This window comes from Petromyzon marinus, unplaced genomic scaffold (assembly GCF_048934315.1).
Source record: "Petromyzon marinus isolate PM22_M1 ecotype Great Lakes invasive population unplaced genomic scaffold, UKy_Petmar_22M1.pri1.0 PM_G_Scaffold_33, whole genome shotgun sequence".
NCBI classification, from domain to species: Eukaryota; Metazoa; Chordata; class Hyperoartia; order Petromyzontiformes; family Petromyzontidae; genus Petromyzon; species Petromyzon marinus.
Genome location: NW_027422906.1, coordinates 1003299 through 1024033, shown reverse-complemented (window position 1 = coordinate 1024033; position 20735 = coordinate 1003299).

Genomic DNA, 20735 nt, shown 5'->3' with positions numbered 1-20735 from the left:
GGGATATTAGGGCCAGGGATATTAGGGCCAGGGATATTAGGGCCAGGGATATTATATCCAGGGATATTAGGGCCAGGGATATTAGGGCCAGGGATATTAGGGCCAGGGATATTATGGCCAGGGATATTATGGAAGGGATAATAAGCCTGGGATATTAGGGCCAGGTATATTAGGGCCAGGGATATTAGGGCCAGGGATATAAGGGCCAGGGATATTAGGGCCAGGGATATTAGGGCCAGGGATATTAGGGCCAGGGATATTAGGGCCAGGGATATTAGGGCCAGGGATATTAGGGCCAGGGATTTTAGGGCAAGGGATATTAGGGCCAGGGATATTAGGGCCAGGGATATTAGTGCCAGGGATATGAGGGCCAGGGATATTAGGTCCAGGGATATTAGGGCCAGGGATATTAGGTCCAGGGATATTAGGGCCAGGGATATTAGGGCCATGGATATTAGGGCCAGGGATATTAGGGCCAGGGATATTAGGTCCAGGGATATTAGGGCCAGGGATATTAGGGCCAGGGATATTAGGGCCAGGGATATTAGGGCCAGGGATATTAGGTCCACGGATATTACGGCCAGAGATATTAGGGCGAGGGATATTAGGGCCAGGGATATTAGAGCCAGGGATATTAGGGTCAGGGATATTAGGGCCAGGGATATTAGGGCCAGGGATATTAGGGCCAGGGATATTAGGGCCAGGGATATTAGGGCCAGGGATATTAGGGCCAGGGATATTAGGGCCAGGGAGATTAGGGCCAGGGATATGAGGGCCAGGGATATTAGGGCCAGGGATATTAGGGCCAGGGATATGAGGGCCAGGGATATTAGGGCCAGGGATATTAGGGCCAGCGATATTAGGGCCAGGGATATTAGGGCCAGGGATATTAGGGCCAGGGATATGAGGGCCAGGGATATTAGGGCCAGGGATATTAGGGCCAGCGATATTAGGGCCAGGGATATTAGGGCCAGGGATATTAGGGCCAGGGATATTAGGGCCAGGGATATTAGGGCCAGGGATATTAGGGCCAGGGATATTATATCCAGGGATATTAGGGCCAGGGATATTAGGGCCAGGGATATTAGGGCCAGGGATATTATGGCCAGGGATATTATGGAAGGGATAATAAGCCTGGGATATTAGGGCCAGGTATATTAGGGCCAGGGATATTAGGGCCAGGGATATAAGGGCCAGGGATATTAGGGCCAGGGATATTAGGGCCAGGGATATTAGGGCCAGGGATATTAGGGCCAGGGATATTAGGGCCAGGGATATTAGGGCCAGGGATTTTAGGGCAAGGGATATTAGGGCCAGGGATATTAGGGCCAGGGATATTAGTGCCAGGGATATGAGGGCCAGGGATATTAGGTCCAGGGATATTAGGGCCAGGGATATTAGGTCCAGGGATATTAGGGCCAGGGATATTAGGGCCATGGATATTAGGGCCAGGGATATTAGGGCCAGGGATATTAGGTCCAGGGATATTAGGGCCAGGGATATTAGGGCCAGGGATATTAGGGCCAGGGATATTAGGGCCAGGGATATTAGGTCCACGGATATTACGGCCAGAGATATTAGGGCGAGGGATATTAGGGCCAGGGATATTAGAGCCAGGGATATTAGGGTCAGGGATATTAGGGCCAGGGATATTAGGGCCAGGGATATTAGGGCCAGGGATATTAGGGCCAGGGATATTAGGGCCAGGGATATTAGGGCCAGGGATATTAGGGCCAGGGAGATTAGGGCCAGCATTATTAGGGACAGGGATATTAGTGCCAGGGATATTATGGCCAGGGATATTAGGGCCAGGGATATTAGGGCAAGGGATATTAGGGCCAAGGATATTAGGGCCAGGGATATTAGTGTCAGGGATATTAGGGCCAGGGATATTAGGGCCAGGGATATTTGGGCCAGGGATATTAGGGCCACGGATATTAGGGCCAGGGATATTAGGGCCAGGGATATTAGGGCCAGAGATATTAGGGCCAGGGATATTAGGGCCAGGGATATTATGGTCAGGGATATTAGGGCCAGGGATATAATGGCTAGGGATATTAGGGCCAGGCATATTATGGCCAGGGATATTAGGGCCAGGGATATTAGGGCCAGGGATATTAGGGCCAGGGATATTAGGGCAAGGGATATTAATGCCAGGGATATTAGGGCCAGGGATATTAGGGCCAGGGATATTATGGCCAGCGATATTAGGGCCAGGGATATTAGGGCCAGGGATATTAGGTCCAGGGATATTAGGGCCAGGGATATTAGGGCCAGGGATATTAGGGCCAGGGATATTAGGGCCAGGGATATTAGGTCCACGGATATTACGGCCAGAGATATTAGGGCGAGGGATATTAGGGCCAGGGATATTAGGGCCAGGGATATTAGGGTCATGGATATTAGGGCCAGGGATATTAGGGCCAGGGATATTAGGGCCAGGGATATTAGGGCCAGGGATATTAGGGCCAGGGATATTAGGGCCAGGGATGTTAGGGCCAGGGATGTTAGGGCCAGGGATATTAGGGCCAGGGATATTATGGCCAGGGATATTAGGGCAAGGGATATTAGGGCCAGGGATATTAGGGCCAGGGATATTAGGGCCAGGGATATTAGGGGCAGAGATATTAGGGCCAGCGATATTAGGGCCAGGGATATTAGGGCCAGGGATATTAAGGCCAGGGATATTAGGGCCGGGGATATTAGGGCCAGGGATATTAGGGCCAGGGATATTAGGGCCAGGGATATTAGGGCCAGGGATATTAGGTCCAGGGATATTAGGGCCAGGGATATTACGGCCAGGGATATTAGGGCCAGGGATATTAGGGCCAGGGATATTAGGGCCAGGGATATTAGGGCCAGGGTTATTAGGGCCAGGGATATTAGGGCCAGGGATATTAGGGCCAGGGATATTAGGGCCAGGGATATTAGGGCCAGGGATATTAGGCCCAGTGATATTAGGGCCAGGGATTTTAGGGCAAGGGATTTTAGGGCCAGGGATATTAGGGCCAGGGATATTAGGGCCAGGGATGTTAGGTCCAGGGATATTAGGGCCAGGGATATTAGGGCCAGGGATATTAGGGCCAGGGATATTAGGGCCAGGGATATTAGGGCCAGGGTTATTAGGGCCAGGGATATTAGGGCCAGGGATATTAGGGCCAGGGATATTAGGGCCAGGGATATTAGGGTCAGGGATATTAGGGCCAGGGATATTAGGGCCAGGGATATTTGGGCCAGGGATATTAGGGCTATGGATATTAGGGCCAGGGATATTAGGGCCAGGGATATTAGGGCCAGAGATATTAGGGCCAGGGATATTAGGGCCAGGGATATTACGGTCAGGGGTATTAGGGCCAGGGATATAATGGCCAGGGATATTAGGGCCACGGATATTAGGGCCAGGGATATTAGGGCCAGGGATATTAGGGCCAGAGATATTAGGGCCAGGGATATTAGGGCCAGGGATATTATGGTCAGGGATATTAGGGCCAGGGATATAATGGCTAGGGATATTAGGGCCAGGCATATTATGGCCAGGGATATTAGGGCCAGGGATATTAGGGCCAGGGATATTAGGGCCAGGGATATTAGGGCAAGGGATATTAATGCCAGGGATATTAGGGCCAGGGATATTAGGGCCAGGGATATTATGGCCAGCGATATTAGGGCCAGGGATATTAGGGCCAGGGATATTAGGTCCAGGGATATTAGGGCCAGGGATATTAGGGCCAGGGATATTAGGGCCAGGGATATTAGGGCCAGGGATATTAGGTCCACGGATATTACGGCCAGAGATATTAGGGCGAGGGATATTAGGGCCAGGGATATTAGGGCCAGGGATATTAGGGTCATGGATATTAGGGCCAGGGATATTAGGGCCAGGGATATTAGGGCCAGGAATATTAGGGCCAGGGATATTAGGGCCAGGGATATTAGGGCCAGGGATGTTAGGGCCAGGGATGTTAGGGCCAGGGATATTAGGGCCAGGGATATTATGGCCAGGGATATTAGGGCAAGGGATATTAGGGCCAGGGATATTAGGGCCAGGGATATTAGGGCCAGGGATATTAGGGGCAGAGATATTAGGGCCAGCGATATTAGGGCCAGGGATATTAGGGCCAGGGATATTAAGGCCAGGGATATTAGGGCCAGGGATATTAGGGCCAGGGATATTAGGGCCAGGGATATTAGGGCCAGGGATATTAGGGCCAGGGATATTAAGTCCAGGGATATTAGGTCCAGGGATATTACGGCCAGGGATATTAGGGCCAGGGATATTAGGGCCAGGGATATTAGGGCCAGGGATATTAGGGCCAGGGTTATTAGGGCCAGGGATATTAGGGCCAGGGATATTAGGGCCAGGGATATTAGGGCCAGGGATATTAGGGCCAGGGATATTAGGCCCAGTGATATTAGGGCCAGGGATTTTAGGGCAAGGGATTTTAGGGCCAGGGATATTAGGGCCAGGGATAATAGGGCCAGGGATGTTAGGTCCAGGGATATTAGGGCCAGGGATATTAGGGCCAGAGATTTTAGGGCCAGGGATATTAGGGCCAGGGATATTAGGGCCAGGGTTATTAGGGCCAGGGATATTAGGGCCAGGGATATTAGGGCCAGGGATATTAGGGCCAGGGATATTAGGGTCAGGGATATTAGGGCCAGGGATATTAGGGCCAGGGATATTTGGGCCAGGGATATTAGGGCTACGGATATTAGGGCCAGGGATATTAGGGCCAGGGATATTAGGGCCAGAGATATTAGGGCCAGGGATATTAGGGCCAGGGATATTACGGTCAGGGATATTAGGGCCAGGGATATAATGGCCAGGGATATTAGGGCCAGGCATATTATGGCCAGGGATATTAGGGCCAGGGATATTAGGGCCAGGGATATTAGGGCCAGGGATATTAAGGCCAGGGATATTAGGGCCAGGGTTATTAGGGCCAGGGATGTTATGGCCAGCGATATTAGGGCCAGGGATATTAGGGCCAGGGATATTAGGGCCAGGGATATTAGGGCCAGGGATATTAGGGCCAGGGATATTAGGGCCAGGGATATTAGGGCCAGGGATATTAGGTCCACGGATATTACGGCCAGGGTTATTAGGGCCAGGGATATTAGGGCCAGGGATATTAGGGCCAGGGATATTAGGGCCAGGGATATTAGGGCCAGGGTTATTAGGGCCAGGGTTATTAAGGCCAGGGATATTAGGGCCAGGGATATTAGGGCCAGGGATATTAGGGCCAGGGATATTAGGGCCAGGGATATTGGGGCCAGGGATATTATGGCCAGGGATATTAGGGCCAGGGATATTAGGGCCAGGGATATTAGGGCCAGGGATTTTAGGGCAAGGGATATTAGGGCCAGGGATATTAGGGCCAGGGATATTAGTGCCAGGGTTATTAGGGCCAGGGATATTAGGTCCAGGGATAGTAGGGCCAGGGATATTAGGTCCAGGGATATTAGGGCCAGGGATATTAGGGCCATGGATATTAGGGCCAGGGATATTAGGGCCAGGGATATTAGGGCCAGGTATATTAGGGCCAGGGATATTAGGGCCAGCGATATTAGGGCCAGGGATATTAGGGCCAGGGATATTAGGGCCAGGGATATTAGAGCCAGGCATATTAGGGCCAGGGATATTAGGACCAGGTATATTAGGGCCAGGGATATTAGGGCCAGGGATATTAGGGCCAGGGATATTAGGGCCAGGGATATTAGGGCCAGGGATATTAGGGCCAGGGATATTAGGGCCAGGGATATTAGGGCCAGGGATATTTGGGCCAGGGATATTAGGGCCACGGATATTAGGACCAGGGATATTAGGGCCAGGGATATTAGGGCCAGAGATATTAGGGCCAGGGATATTAGGGCCAGGGATATTATGGTCAGGGATATTAGGGCCAGGGATATAATGGCCAGGGATATTAGGGCCAGGCATATTATGGCCAGGGATATTAGGGCCAGGGATATTAGGGCCAGGGATATTAGGGCCAGGGATATTAGGGCCAGGGATATTAAGGCCAAGGATATTAGGGCCAGGGATATTATGGCCAGGGATATTAGGGCCAGGGATATTAGGGCCAGGGATATTATGGCCAGGGATATCAGGTCCACGGATATTACGGCCAGGGATATTAGGGCCAGGGATATTAGGGCCAGAGATATTAGGGCCAGGGATATTAGGGCCAGGGATATTAGGGCCAGGGTTATTAGGGCCAGGGATATTAGGGCCAGGGATATTATGGCCAGGGATATTATGGAAGGGATATTAAGCCTGGGATATTAGGGCCAGGTATATTAGGGCCAGGGATATTAGGACCAGGGATATAAGGGCCAGGGATATTAGGGCCAGGGATATTATGGCCAGGGATATTAGGGCCAGGGATATTAGGGCCAGGGATATTGGGGCCAGGGATATTAGGGCCAGGGATATTAGGGCCAGGGATAATAGGGCCAGGAATATTAGGGCCAGGGATATTAGGGCCAGGGATTTTAGGGCCAGGGATATTAGGGCCAGGGATATTAGGGCCAGGGATATTAGGGCCAGGGATATCAGGGCCAGGGATATCAGGGCCAGGGATATTAGGGCCAGGGATATTAGCGCCAGGGATATTAGGGCCAGGGATTTTAGGGCCAGGGATATTAGGGCCAGGGATATTATGGCCAGGGATATTATGGCTAGGGATATGAGGGCCAGGGATATGAGGGCCAGGGATATTAGGGCCAGGGATATTAGGGCCAGGGATTTTAGGGCCAGGGATATTAGGGCCAGGGATATTAGGGCCAGGGATATTAGGGCCAGGGATATTAGGGCCAGGGATATTAGGGCCAGGGATATTAGGGCCAGGGATATTAGGGCCAGGGATATTAGGGCCAGGGATATTAGGGCCAGGGATATTAGGGCCAGGGATATTAGGGCCAGGGATATTAGGGCCAGGGATATTAGGGCCAGGGATATTAGGGCCAGGGATATTAGGCCCAGTGATATTAGGGCCAGGGATTTTAGGGCAAGGGATATTAGGGACAGGGATATTAGGGCCAGGGATATTAGGGCCAGGGATGTTAGGTCCACGGATATTAGGGCCAGGGATATTAGGGCCAGGGATATTAGGGCCAGGGATATTAGGGCCAGGGATATTAGGGCCAGGGTTATTAGGGCCAGGGATATTAGGGCCAGGGATATTAGGGCCAGGGATATTAGGGCCAGGGATATTAGGGCCAGGGATATTAGGGCCAGGGATATTAGGGCCAGGGATATTAGGGCCATGGATTTTAGGGCAAGGGATATTAGGGCCAGGGATATTAGGGCCAGGGATATTAGGGCCAGGGATATTAGGTCCAGGGATATTAGGGCCAGGGATATTAGGGCCAGGGATATTAGGACCAGGGATATCAGGGCCAGGAATATTAGGGCCAGGGATATTAGGGCCAGGGATATTAGGGCCAGGGATATTAGGGCCAGGGATATTAGGGCCAGGGATATTAGGGCCAGGGATATTAGGGCCAGGGAGATTAGGGCCAGCATTATTAGGGACAGGGATATTAGTGCCAGGGATATTATGGCCAGGGATATTAGGCGCCAGGGATATTAGGGCAAGGGATATTAGGGCCAGGGATATTAGGGCCAGGGATATTAGGGTCAGGGATATTAGGGCCAGGGATATTAGGGCCAGGGATATTTGGGCCAGGGATATTAGGGCCACGGATATTAGGGCCAGGGATATTAGGGCCAGGGATATTAGGGCCAGAGATATTAGGGCCAGGGATATTAGGGCCACGGATATTACGGTCAGGGATATTAGGGCCAGGGATATAATGGCTAGAGATATTAGGGAAAGGCATATTATGTCCAGGGATATTAGGGCCAGGGATATTAGGGCCAGGGATATTAGGGCCAGGGATATTAGGGCCAGGGATATTAATGCCAGGGATATTAGGGCCAGGGATATTAGGGCCAGGGATATTATGGCCAGTGATATTAGGGCCAGGGATATTAGGGCCAGGGATATTAGGGCCAGGGATATTAGGGCCAGGGATATTAGGTCCAGGGATATTAGGGCCAGGGATATTAGGGCCAGGGATATTAGGGCCAGGGATATTAGGTCCACGGATATTACGGCCAGAGATATTAGGGCGAGGGATATTAGGGCCAGGGATATTAGGGCCAGGGATATTAGTGTCAGGGATATTAGGGCCATGGATATTAGGGCCAGGGATATTTGGGCCAGGGATATTAGGACCACGGATATTAGGGCCAGGGATATTAGGGCCAGGGATATTAGGGCCAGAGATATTAGGGCCAGGGATATTAGGGCCAGGGATATTACGGTCAGGGATATTAGGGCCAGGGATATAATGGCCAGGGATATTAGGGCCAGGCATATTATGGCCAGGGATATTAGGGCCAGGGATATTAGGGCCAGGGATATTAGGGCCAGGGATATTAGGGCCAGGGATATTAAGGCCAGGGATATTAGGGCCAGGGATATTAGGGCCAGGGATATTATGGCCAGCGATATTAGGGCCAGGGATATTAGGGCCAAGGATATTAGGGCCAGGGATATTAGGGCCAGAAATATTAGGGCCAGGGATATTAGGGCCAGGGATATTAGGGCCAGGGATATTACGGCCAGGGATATCAGGTCCACGGATATTACGGCCAGGGATATTAGGGCCAGGGATATTAGGGCCAGAGATATTAGGGCCAGGGATATTAGGGCCAGGGATATTAGGGCCAGGGTTATTAGGGCCAGGGTTATTAAGGCCAGGGATATTAGGGCCAGGGATATTAGGGCCAGGGATATTACGGCCAGGGATATTAGGGCCAGGGATATTAGGGCCAGGGTTATTAGGGCCAGGGTTATTAAGGCCAGGGATATTAGGGCCAGGGATATTAGGGCCAGGGATATTAGGGCCAGGGATATTAGGGCCAGAGATATTGGGGCCAGGGATATTATGGCCAGGGATATTAGGGCCAGGGATATTAGGGCCAGGGATATTAGGGCCAGGGATTTTAGGGCAAGGGATATTAGGGCCAGGGATATTAGGGCCAGGGATATTAGTGCCAGGGTTATTAGGGCCAGGGATATTAGGTCCAGGGATAGTAGGGCCAGGGATATTAGGTCCAGGGATATTAGGGCCAGGGATATTAGGGCCATGGATATTAGGGCCAGGGATATTAGGGCCAGGGATATTAGGGCCAGGGATATTAGGGCCAGGGATATTAGGGCCAGCGATATTAGGGCCAGGGATATTAGGGCCAGGGATATTAGGGCCAGGGATATTAGAGCCAGGCATATTAGGGCCAGGGATATTAGGACCAGGTATATTAGGGCCAGGGATATTAGGGCCAGGGATATTAGGGCCAGGGATATTAGGGCCAGGGATATTAGGGCCAGGGATATTAGGGCCAGGGATATTAGGGCCAGGGATATTAGGGCCAGGGATATTTGGGCCAGGGATATTAGGGCCACGGATATTAGGACCACGGATATTAGGGCCAGGGATATTAGGGCCAGAGATATTAGGGCCAGGGATATTAGGGCCAGGGATATTACGGTCAGGGATATTAGGGCCAGGGATATAATGGCCAGGGATATTAGGGCCAGGCATATTATGGCCAGGGATATTAGGACCAGGGATATTAGGGCCAGGGATATTAGGGCCAGGGTTATTAGGGCCAGGGATATTAGGGCCAGGGATATTAGGGCCAGGGATATTAGGGCCAGGGATATTAGGGCCAGGGATATTAGGGCCAGGGATATTAGGGCCAGGGATATTAGGGCCAGGGATATTAGGGCCAGGGATTTTAGGGCAAGGGATATTAGGGCCAGGGATATTAGGGCCAGGGATATTAGGGCCAGGGATATTAGGTCCAGGGATATTAGGGCCAGGGATATTAGGGCCAGGGATATTAGGACCAGGGATATCAGGGCCAGGAATATTAGGGCCAGGGATATTAGGGCCAGGGATATTAGGGCCAGGGATATTAGGGCCAGGGATATTAGGGCCAGGGATATTAGGGCCAGGGATATTAGGGCCAGGGAGATTAGGGCCAGCATTATTAGGGACAGGGATATTAGTGCCAGGGATATTATGGCCAGGGATATTAGGCGCCAGGGATATTAGGGCAAGGGATATTAGGGCCAGGGATATTAGGGCCAGGGATATTAGGGTCAGGGATATTAGGGCCAGGGATATTAGGGCCAGGGATATTTGGGCCAGGGATATTAGGGCCACGGATATTAGGGCCAGGGATATTAGGGCCAGGGATATTAGGGCCAGAGATATTAGGGCCAGGGATATTAGGGCCACGGATATTACGGTCAGGGATATTAGGGCCAGGGATATAATGGCTAGAGATATTAGGGAAAGGCATATTATGTCCAGGGATATTAGGGCCAGGGATATTAGGGCCAGGGATATTAGGGCCAGGGATATTAGGGCCAGGGATATTAATGCCAGGGATATTAGGGCCAGGGATATTAGGGCCAGGGATATTATGGCCAGTGATATTAGGGCCAGGGATATTAGGGCCAGGGATATTAGGGCCAGGGATATTAGGGCCAGGGATATTAGGTCCAGGGATATTAGGGCCAGGGATATTAGGGCCAGGGATATTAGGGCCAGGGATATTAGGGTCAGGGATATTAGGGCCATGGATATTAGGGCCAGGGATATTTGGGCCAGGGATATTAGGACCACGGATATTAGGGCCAGGGATATTAGGGCCAGGGATATTAGGGCCAGAGATATTAGGGCCAGGGATATTAGGGCCAGGGATATTACGGTCAGGGATATTAGGGCCAGGGATATAATGGCCAGGGATATTAGGGCCAGGCATATTATGGCCAGGGATATTAGGGCCAGGGATATTAGGGCCAGGGATATTAGGGCCAGGGATATTAGGGCCAGGGATATTAAGGCCAGGGATATTAGGGCCAGGGATATTAGGGCCAGGGATATTATGGCCAGCGATATTAGGGCCAGGGATATTAGGGCCAAGGATATTAGGGCCAGGGATATTAGGGCCAGAAATATTAGGGCCAGGGATATTAGGGCCAGGGATATTAGGGCCAGGGATATTACGGCCAAGGATATCAGGTCCACGGATATTACGGCCAGGGATATTAGGGCCAGGGATATTAGGGCCAGAGATAATAGGGCCAGGGATATTAGGGCCAGGGATATTAGGGCCAGGGTTATTAGGGCCAGGGTTATTAAGGCCAGGGTTATTAGGGCCAGGGATATTAGGGCCAGGGATATTAGGGCCAGGGATATTAGGGCCAGGGATATTAGGGCCAGGGATATTAGGGCCAGGGATATTAGGGCCAGGGATATTAGGGCAAGGGATATTAGGGCCAGGGATATTAGGGCCAGGGATATTAGTGCCAGGGATATTAGGGCCAGGGATATTAGGTCCAGGGATATTAGGGCCAGGGATATTAGGTCCAGGGATATTAGGGCCAGGGATATTAGGGCCATGGATATTAGGGCCAGGGATATTAGGGCCAGGGTTATTAGGGCCAGGGATATTAGGGCCAGGGATATTAGGGCCAGGGATATTAGGGCCAGGGATATTAGGGCCAGGGATATTAGGGCCAGGGATATTAGGGCCAGGGATATTAGGGCCAGGGATTTTAGGGCAAGGGATATTAGGGCCAGGGATATTAGGGCCAGGGATATTAGGGCCAGGGATATTAGGTCCAGGGATATTAGGGCCAGAGATATTAGGGCCAGGGATATTAGGACCAGGGATATCAGGGCCAGGAATATGAGGGCCAGGGATATTAGGGCCAGGGATATTAGGGCCAGGGATATTAGGGCCAGGGATATTAGGGCCAGGGATATTAGGGCCAGGGATATTAGGGCCAGGGATATTAGGGCCAGGGAGATTAGGGCCAGCATTATTAGGGACAGGGATATTAGTGCCAGGGATATTATGGCCAGGGATATTAGGCGCCAGGGATATTAGGGCAAGGGATATTAGGGCCAGGGATATTAGGGCCAGGGATATTAATGCCAGGGATATTAGGGCCAGGGATATTAGGGCCAGGGATATTAGGGCCAGGGATATTAGGGCCAGGGATATTAATGCCAGCGATATTAGGGCCAGGGATATTAGGGCCAGGGATATTATGGCCAGTGATATTAGGGCCAGGGATATTAGGGCCAGGGATATTAGGGCCAGGGATATTAGGGCCAGGGATATTAGGTCCAGGGATATTAGGGCCAGGGATATTAGGGCCAGGGATATTAGGGCCAGGGATATTAGGGCCAGGGATATTAGGTCCACGGATATTACGGCCAGAGATATTAGGGCGAGGGATATTAGGGCCAGGGATATTAGGGCCAGGGATATTAGGGCCAGGGATATTAGGTCCAGGGATATTAGGGCCAGGGATATTAGGGCCAGGGATATTAGGGCCAGGGATATTAGGGCCAGGGATATTAGGGCCAGGGATATTAGGGCCAGGGATATTAGGGCCAGGGATATTAGGGCCAGGGATATTAGGGCAAGGGATATTAGGGCCAGGGATATTAGGGCCAGGGATATTAGTGCCAGGGATATTAGGGCCAGGGATATTAGGTCCAGGGATATTAGGGCCAGGGATATTAGGTCCAGGGATATTAGGGCCAGGGATATTAGGGCCATGGATATTAGGGCCAGGGATATTAGGGCCAGGGTTATTAGGGCCAGGGATATTAGGGCCAGGGATATTAGGGCCAGGGATATTAGGGCCAGGGATATTAGGGCCAGGGATATTAGGGCCAGGGATATTAGGGCCAGGGATATTAGGGCCAGGGATTTTAGGGCAAGGGATATTAGGGCCAGGGATATTAGGGCCAGGGATATTAGGGCCAGGGATATTAGGTCCAGGGATATTAGGGCCAGAGATATTAGGGCCAGGGATATTAGGACCAGGGATATCAGGGCCAGGAATATGAGGGCCAGGGATATTAGGGCCAGGGATATTAGGGCCAGGGATATTAGGGCCAGGGATATTAGGGCCAGGGATATTAGGGCCAGGGATATTAGGGCCAGGGATATTAGGGCCAGGGAGATTAGGGCCAGCATTATTAGGGACAGGGATATTAGTGCCAGGGATATTATGGCCAGGGATATTAGGCGCCAGGGATATTAGGGCAAGGGATATTAGGGCCAGGGATATTAGGGCCAGGGATATTAATGCCAGGGATATTAGGGCCAGGGATATTAGGGCCAGGGATATTAGGGCCAGGGATATTAGGGCCAGGGATATTAATGCCAGGGATATTAGGGCCAGGGATATTAGGGCCAGGGATATTATGGCCAGTGATATTAGGGCCAGGGATATTAGGGCCAGGGATATTAGGGCCAGGGATATTAGGGCCAGGGATATTAGGTCCAGGGATATTAGGGCCAGGGATATTAGGGCCAGGGATATTAGGGCCAGGGATATTAGGGCCAGGGATATTAGGTCCACGGATATTACGGCCAGAGATATTAGGGCGAGGGATATTAGGGCCAGGGATATTAGGGCCAGGGATATTAGGGTCAGGGATATTAGGGCCATGGATATTAGGGCCAGGGATATTTGGGCCAGGGATATTAGGACCACGGATATTAGGGCCAGGGATATTAGGGCCAGGGATATTAGGGCCAGAGATATTAGGGCCAGGGATATTAGGGCCAGGGATATTACGGTCAGGGATATTAGGGCCAGGGATATAATGGCCAGGGATATTAGGGCCAGGCATATTATGGCCAGGGATATTAGGGCCAGGGATATTAGGGCCAGGGATATTAGGGCCAGGGATATTAGGGCCAGGGATATTAAGGCCAGGGATATTAGGGCCAGGGATATTAGGGCCAGGGATATTATGGCCAGCGATATTAGGGCCAGGGATATTAGGGCCTAGGATATTAGGGCCAGGGATATTAGGGCCAGAAATATTAGGGCCAGGGATATTAGGGCCAGGGATATTAGGGCCAGGGATATTACGGCCAGGGATATCAGGTCCACGGATATTACGGCCAGGGATATTAGGGCCAGGGATATTAGGGCCAGAGATATTAGGGCCAGGGATATTAGGGCCAGGGATATTAGGGCCAGGGTTATTAGGGCCAGGGTTATTAAGGCCAGGGATATTAGGGCCAGGGATATTAGGGCCAGGGATATTAGGGCCAGGGATATTAGGGCCAGGGATATTAGGGCCAGGGATATTAGGGTCAGGGATATTAGGGCCAGGGATATTAGGGCCAGGGATATTAGGGCAAGGGATATTAGGGCCAGGGATATTAGGGCCAGGGATATTAGTGCCAGGGATATTAGGGCCAGGGATATTAGGTCCAGGGATATTAGGGCCAGGGATATTAGGTCCAGGGATATTAGGGCCAGGGATATTAGGGCCATGGATATTAGGGCAAGGGATATTAGGGCCAGGGATATTAGGTCCAGGGATATTAGGGCCAGGGATATTAGGGCCAGGGATATTAGGGCCAGGGATATTAGGGCCAGGGATATTAGGTCCACGGATATTACCGCCAGAGATATTAGGGCGAGGGATATTAGGGCCAGGGATATTAGGGCCAGGGATATTAGGGTCATGGATATTAGGGCCAGGGATATTAGGGCCAGGGATATTTGGGCCAGGGATATTAGGGCCACGGATATTAGGGCCAGGGATATTAGGGCCAGGGATATTAGGGCCAGAGATATTAGGGCCAGGGATATTAGGGCCAGGGATATTACGGTCAGGGATATTAGGGCCAGGGATATAATGGCCAGGGATATTAGGGCCAGGCATATTATGGCCAGGGATATTTGGGCCAGGGATATTAGGGCCACGGATATTAGGGCCAGGGATATTAGGGCCAGGGGAATTAGGGCCAGAGATATTAGGGCCAGGGATATTAGGGCCAGGGATATTGGGGCCAGGGATATTAGGGCCAGGGATTTTAGGGCAAGGGATATTAGGGCCAGGGATATTAGGGCCAGGGATATTAGTGCCAGGGATATTAGGGCCAGGGATATTAGGTCCTGGGATATTAGGGCCAGGGATATTAGGTCCAGGGATATTAGTGCCAGGGATATTAGGGCCATGGATATTAGGGCCAGGGATATTAGGGCCAGGGATATTAGGTCCAGGGATATTAGGGCCAGGGATATTAGGGCCAGGGATATTAGGGCCAGGGATATTAGGGCCAGGGATATTAGGTCCACGGATATTACGGCCAGAGATATTAGGGCGAGGGATATTAGGGCCAGGGATATTAGGGCCAGGGATATTAGGGTCAGGGATATTAGGGCCAGGGATATTAGGGCCAGGGATATTTGGGCCAGGGATATTAGGGCCACGGATATTAGGGCCAGGGATATTAGGGCCAGGGGAATTAGGGCCAGAGATATTAGGGCCAGGGATATTAGGGCCAGGGATATTATGGTCAGGGATATTAGGGCCAGGGATATAATGGCCAGGGATTTTAGGGCCAGGGATATTAGGGCCAGAGATATTAGGGCCAGGGATATTAGGGCCAGGGATATTACGGTCAGGGATATTAGGGCCAGGGATATAATGGCCAGGGATATTAGGGCCAGGCATATTATGGCCAGGGATATTAGGGCCAGGGATATTAGGGCCAGGGATATTAGGGCCAGGGATATTAGGGCCAGGGATATTAAGGCCAGGGATATTAGGGCCAGGGATATTAGGGCCACGGATTTTATGGCCAGCGATATTAGGGCCAGGGATATTAGGGCCAGGGATATTAGGGCCAGGGATATTAGGGCCAGAAATATTAGGGCCAGGGATATTAGGGCCAGGGATATTAGGGCCAGGGATATTAGGGCCAGGGATATTAGGGCCAGGGATATTAGGTCCACCGATATTATGGCCAGGGATATTAGGGCCAGGGATATTAGGGCCAGAGATATTAGGGCCAGGGATATTAGGGCCAGGGATATTAGGGCCAGGGTTATTAGGGACAGGGTTATTAAGGCCAGGGATATTAGGGCCAGGGATATTAGGGCCAGGGATATTAGGGCCAGGGATATTAGGGCCAGGGATATTGGGGCCAGGGATATTAGGGCCAGGGATTTTAGGGCAAGGGATATTAGGGCCAGGGATATTAGGGCCAGGGATATTAGTGCCAGGGATATTAGGGCCAGGGATATTAGGTCCTGGGATATTAAGGCCAGGGATATTAGGTCCAGGGATATTAGTGCCAGGGATATTAGGGCCATGGATATTAGGGCCAGGGATATTAGGGCCAGGGATATTAGGTCCAGGAATATTAGGGCCAGGGATATTAGGGCCAGGGATATTAGGGCGAGGGATATTAGGGCCAGGGATATTAGGTCCACGGATATTACGGCCAGAGATATTAGGGCGAGGGATATTAGGGCCAGGGATATTAGGGCCAGGGATATTAGGGTCAGGGATATTAGGGCCAGGGATATTAGGGCCAGGGATATTTGGGCCAGGGATATTAGGGCCACGGATATTAGGGCCAGGGATATTAGGGCCAGGGGAATTAGGGCCAGAGATATTAGGGCCAGGGATATTAGGGCCAGGGATATTACGGTCAGGGATATTAGGGCCAGGGATATAATGGCCAGGGATATTAGGGCCAGGCATATTATGGCCAGGGATATTAGGGCCAGGGATATTAGGGCCAGGGATATTAGGGCCAGGGATATTAGGGCCAGGGATATTAAGGCCAGGGATATTAGGGCCAGGGATATTAGGGCCAGGGATATTATGGCCAGCGATATTAGGGCCAGGGATATTAGGGCCAAGGATATTAGGGCCAGGGATATTAGGGCCAGAAATATTAGGGCCAGGGATATTAGGGCCAGGGATATTAGGGCCAGGGATATTACGGCCAGGGATATCAGGTCCACGGATATTACGGCCAGGGATATTAGGGCCAGGGATATTAGGGCCAGAGATATTAGGGCCAGGGATATTAGGGCCAGGGATATTAGGGCCAGGGTTATTAGGGCCAGGGTTATTAAGGCCAGGGATATTAGGGCCAGGGATATTAGGGCCAGGGATATTAGGGCCAGGGATATTAGGGCCAGGGATATTAGGGCCAGGGTTATTAGGGCCAGGGTTATTAAGGCCAGGGATATTAGGGCCAGGGATATTAGGGCCAGGGATATTAGGGCCAGGGATATTAGGGCCAGGGATATTAGGGCCAGGGATATTAGGGCCAGGGATATTAGGGCCAGGGATATTAGGGCAAGGGATATTAGGGCCAGGGATATTAGGGCCAGGGATATTAGTGCCAGGGATATTAGGGCCAGGGATATTAGGTCCAGGGATATTAGGGCCAGGGATATTAGGTCCAGGGATATTAGGGCCAGGGATATTAGGGCCATGGATATTAGGGCCAGGGATATTAGGGCCAGGGTTATTAGGGCCAGGGATATTAGGGCCAGGGATATTAGGGCCAGGGATATTAGGGCCAGGGATATTAGGGCCAGGGATATTAGGGCCAGGGATATTAGGGCCAGGGATATTAGGGCCAGGGATTTTAGGGCAAGGGATATTAGGGCCAGGGATATTAGGGCCAGGGATATTAGGGCCAGGGATATTAGGTCCAGGGATATTAGGGCCAGGGATATTAGGGCCAGGGATATTAGGACCAGGGATATCAGGGCCAGGAATATGAGGGCCAGGGATATTAGGGCCAGGGATATTAGGGCCAGGGATATTAGGGCCAGGGATATTAGGGCCAGGGATATTAGGGCCAGAGATATTAGGGCCAGGGATATTAGGGCCAGGGAGATTAGGGCCAGCATTATTAGGGACAGGGATATTAGTGCCAGGGATATTATGGCCAGGGATATTAGGCGCCAGGGATATTAGGGCAAGGGATATTAGGGCCAGGGATATTAGGGCCAGGGATATTAGGGTCAGGGATATTAGGGCCAGGGATATTAGGGCCAGGGATATTTGGGCCAGGGATATTAGGGCCACGGATATTAGGGCCAGGGATATTAGGGCCAGGGATATTAGGGCCAGAGATATTAGGGCCAGGGATATTAGGGCCATGGATATTACGGTCATGGATATTAGGGCCAGGGATATAATGGCTAGAGATATTAGGGAAAGGCATATTATGTCCAGGGATATTAGGGCCAGGGATATTAGGGCCAGGGATATTAGGGCCAGGGATATTAGGGCCAGGGATATTAATGCCAGGGATATTAGGGCCAGGGATATTAGGGCCAGGGATATTATGGCCAGTGATATTAGGGCCAGGGATATTAGGGCCAGGGATATTAGGGCCAGGGATATTAGGGCCAGGGATATTAGGTCCAGGGATATTAGGGCCAGGGATATTAGGGCCAGGGATATTAGGGCCAGGGATATTAGGGCCAGGGATATTAGGTCCACGGATATTACGGCCAGAGATATTAGGGCGAGGGATATTAGGGCCAGGAATATTAGGGCCAGGGATATTAGGGTCAGGGATATTAGGGCCATGGATATTAGGGCCAGGGATATATGGGCCAGGGATATTAGGACCACGGATATTAGGGCCAGGGATATTAGGGCCAGGGATATTAGGGCCAGAGATATTAGGGCCAGGGATATTAGGGCCAGGGATATTACGGTCAGGGATATTAGGGCCAGGGATATAATGGGCAGGGATATTATGGCCAGGCATATTATGGCCAGGGATATTAGGGCCAGGGATATTAGGGCCAGGGATATTAGGGCCAGGGATATTAGGGCCAGGGATATTAAGGCCAGGGATATTAGGGCCAGGGATATTAGGGCCAGGGATATTATGGCCAGCGATATTAGGGCCAGGGATATTAGGGCCTAGGATATTAGGGCCAGGGATATTAGGGCCAGAAATATTAGGGCCAGGGATATTAGGGCCAGGGATATTAGGGCCAGGGATATTACGGCCAGGGATATCAGGTCCACGGATATTACGGCCAGGGATATTAGGGCCAGGGATATTAGGGCCAGAGATATTAGGGCCAGGGATATTAGGGCCAGGGATATTAGGGCCAGGGTTATTAGGGCCAGGGTTATTAAGGCCAGGGATATTAGGGCCAGGGATATTAGGGCCAGGGATATTAGGGCCAGGGATATTAGGGCCAGGGATATTAGGGCCAGGGATATTAGGGTCAGGGATATTAGGGCCAGGGATATTAGGGCCAGGGATATTAGGGCAAGGGATATTAGGGCCAGGGATATTAGGGCCAGGGATATTAGTGCCAGGGATATTAGGGCCAGGGATATTAGGTCCAGGGATATTAGGGCCAGGGATATTAGGGCCATGGATATTAGGGCCAGGGATATTAGGGCCAGGGATATTAGGGCCAGGGATATTAGGGCCAGGGATATTAGGGCCAGCGATATTAGGGCCAGGGATATTAGGGCCAGGGATATTAGGGCCAGGGATATTAGAGCCAGGCATATTAGGGCCAGGGATATTAGGACCAGGTATATTAGGGCCAGGGATATTAGGGCCAGGGATATTAGGGCCAGGGATATTAGGGCCAGGGATATTAGGGCCAGGGATATTAGGGCCAGGGATATTAGGGCCAGGGATATTAGGGCCAGGGATATTTGGGCCAGGGATATTAGGGCCACGGATATTAGGACCAGGGATATTAGGGCCAGGGATATTAGGGCCAGAGATATTAGGGCCAGGGATATTAGGGCCAGGGATATTATGGTAAGGGATATTAGGGCCAGGGATATAATGGCCAGGGATATTAGGGCCAGGCATATTATGGCCAGGGATATTAGGGCCAGGGATATTAGGGCCAGGGATATTAGGGCCAGGGATATTAGGGCCAGGGATATTAAGGCCAAGGATATTAGGGCCAGGGATATTATGGCCAGGGATATTAGGGCCAGGGATATTAGGGCCAGGGATATTATGGCCAGGGATATCAGGTCCACGGATATTACGGCCAGGGATATTAGGGCCAGGGATATTAGGGCCAGAGATATTAGGGCCAGGGATATTAGGGCCAGGGATATTAGGGCCAGGGTTATTAGGGCCAGGGATATTAGGGCCAGGGATATTATGGCCAGGGATATTATGGAAGGGATATTAAGCCTGGGATATTAGGGCCAGGTATATTAGGGCCAGGGATATTAGGACCAGGGATATAAGGGCCAGGGATATTAGGGCCAGGGATATTATGGCCAGGGATATTAGGGCCAGGGATATTAGGGCCAGGGATATTGGGGCCAGGGATATTAGGGCCAGGGATATTAGGGCCAGGGATATTAGGGCCAGGAATATTAGGGCCAGGGATATTAGGGCCAGGGATTTTAGGGCCAGGGATATTAGGGCCAGGGATATTAGGGCCAGGGATATTAGGGCCAGGGATATCAGGGCCAGGGATATCAGGGCCAGGGATATTAGGGCCAGGGATATTAGCGCCAGGGATATTAGGGCCAGGGATTTTAGGGCCAGGGATATTAGGGCCAGGGATATTATGGCCAGGGATATTATGGCTAGGGATATGAGGGCCAGGGATATGAGGGCCAGGGATATTAGGGCCAGGGATATTAGGGCCAGGGATTTTAGGGCCAGGGATATTAGGGCCAGGGATATTAGGGCCAGGGATATTAGGGCCAGGGATATTAGGGCCAGGGATATTAGGGCCAGGGATATTAGGGCCAGGGATATTAGGGCCAGGGATATTAGGGCCAGGGATATTAGGGCCAGGGATATTAGGGCCAGGGATATTAGGGCCAGGGATATT